Source organism: Suncus etruscus, chromosome 6 (assembly GCF_024139225.1).
Source record: "Suncus etruscus isolate mSunEtr1 chromosome 6, mSunEtr1.pri.cur, whole genome shotgun sequence".
NCBI classification, from domain to species: domain Eukaryota; kingdom Metazoa; phylum Chordata; class Mammalia; order Eulipotyphla; family Soricidae; genus Suncus; species Suncus etruscus.
In genome coordinates this window covers 61,015,587-61,017,540 of record NC_064853.1, presented here as the reverse complement: position 1 = coordinate 61,017,540, position 1,954 = coordinate 61,015,587, and the positions used below count along the sequence as shown (strand labels likewise).

General features: G+C 32.6%; 1 non-coding gene across 1 annotated transcript; it reads left to right on the top strand.

Annotated features, from left to right (window-relative positions):
• The first annotated feature begins 926 nt into the window (after window positions 1-926).
• Window positions 927-1,059, top strand: LOC126012595 (small nucleolar RNA SNORA51). Its single transcript, XR_007497047.1, has one exon. It is a non-coding gene; the product is annotated as a small nucleolar RNA SNORA51 (small nucleolar RNA).
• The last annotated feature ends 895 nt before the right edge of the window (window positions 1,060-1,954 follow it).

Below are 1,954 nucleotides of genomic sequence, written 5' to 3'. Positions count from 1 at the left end.
AGACTTTGCAGCAACGTGGATGGACCTAGATCATGTTATGTTAAACGAAGTAAGTCAGAAGACAAAAGAAAAACACAGAATGGTAGCACTATTCTGAAACACCTAGAACACATAAAAAACAAAAAAATGACATTGAAGAAGCATAACTGCTAGAACCACAAAGAAAGACTTCATAAACTCCATTCCTTGATCTGCACAGCCACCAAGATCTTTAGAAACAGGACTGATTTTACCATCCAAGATAAAGTAGAAATCTTCCACATACCACGAAAGCAGCAAGAGGAGAATAAATGATCTATTTTTTTGACGTCTTTATTTTGGTGTGGAGATTACGGTTGATGTCTCCAATATTATTTTATTTTATTTTGTTTTGTCTTTCTCTTTCTTTTTTGCACTTGAGTATGATTTGATTTCAGAACCGAGATTATTGTGTGGTGCCTGTCTTTATTGCTGTGGTGCTTATCGGTTATTTAATTCGATATATTTTTTTTTTGTGTATTGTTGAGGTATTTTAATTACTTTTTTCACATCCTCTCTCAAACTGAGGTTGGAAGCCTCTAGACAGGACTCTGCCTATTTTCAGCATATTTGATTTTTGATTGAGAAGAGGACATATTAGGTGATGGGTATTCCCCTGATTCAATGTGAATATGTACCCAAAATACTACAGTGAAAGATATGTAAGCCATTATGAAAAAAAAAATTGTGTTTTTAATCAGAAATTTTCTTTGACTTACATGTATTATTATTATATCAATTATATTATATGTTATGTTATGTCACTATATTATGTTATATTAGTTTACCTCATTATGTTAATCAATTTTGTTCTTTAAATGAATTCTTACTTTAAAAAAAAAAAAACAAAAAAAAAACAACTTTAGTTTGCACTGAAAAAAAAATAAAATAAATAAAAGATAAGATAAGGCCTCCCAAATCTTACCACAGGCTGTGTTCTTTACACTGGCTGTATAGAAAGAGGAGGTACAGTAAAGGCACCCCATATACACCTCAACACAGGCCCCTTGCCGGGTATGTATTGTGAATTGGGGGACAAAAAAAATATTATCAGCAGGTTCCTTTTCAAATATTTATGAAGTTGCATATATATTTTAAAACTTTGTCTACTACTTGTGAAGACTAATTATTCTTTTCTTCTATAATTTGAGTATACATAATTTTGAATCATAAACTTCATTTGCAGAAAGCCACAGAGTTCATCTTCTCTTGTAAATTTAAATAATTTTAGGAATCAACAAAATGAATAGAAATAATGTTCTCTTGTAAACAACCATCAATCAGAGTGAAAAAATAAGATGATTATTAATGGCAAATTAATTCATTTTATGAGCATTTCAGGATCTATGACACTGTGGCGCAGAATTACTGAATATCAGTAATATCAATAAAGAAAGCCTGAAGTGCAACAATTAAATATTAATTTTAAAAAGGAAAAGTAAACCAAAATTATATTTCTGTAAAATCTGAACTATTTTTGGCTCTGACCTAACAAGTACCTTAAAGTCATGCAAAGAAATCATGAGAAAGCCTGGCAGGTCTATTTTGATGATTTCCCAGCCACATAAAAAGCATGAGTTAGGTTGCCATGGTCCTTTGAGACTAACCTGCAGATTCCCAGACAGAAAAGCAGAAGAGCTTTTTGTCTATTGTGGGAACTTTTATGGCATTATCCTATAGTAGATGTTCCAAAACAATAAAAAGGCTTAGTTTCTTCCCAGTTTTTCTCAAGGGTTCTTTCAAGCCTTGCTGGCCTTATTGGCAACAATAAGGATTTGAGGGAAGTATCCTCCCTCAAAGATAGAGTACAGGAAAAGCATTTGTTGCTGTGATTTCAGATGAAATCTTTGTGGAGAGTCTTCAGTCACGTTTTTTTGTATTGTAAACTGCAGGCACACTTTGTTTCTCAGCTGTGTGGTGCTACAGGGCTTAGGTA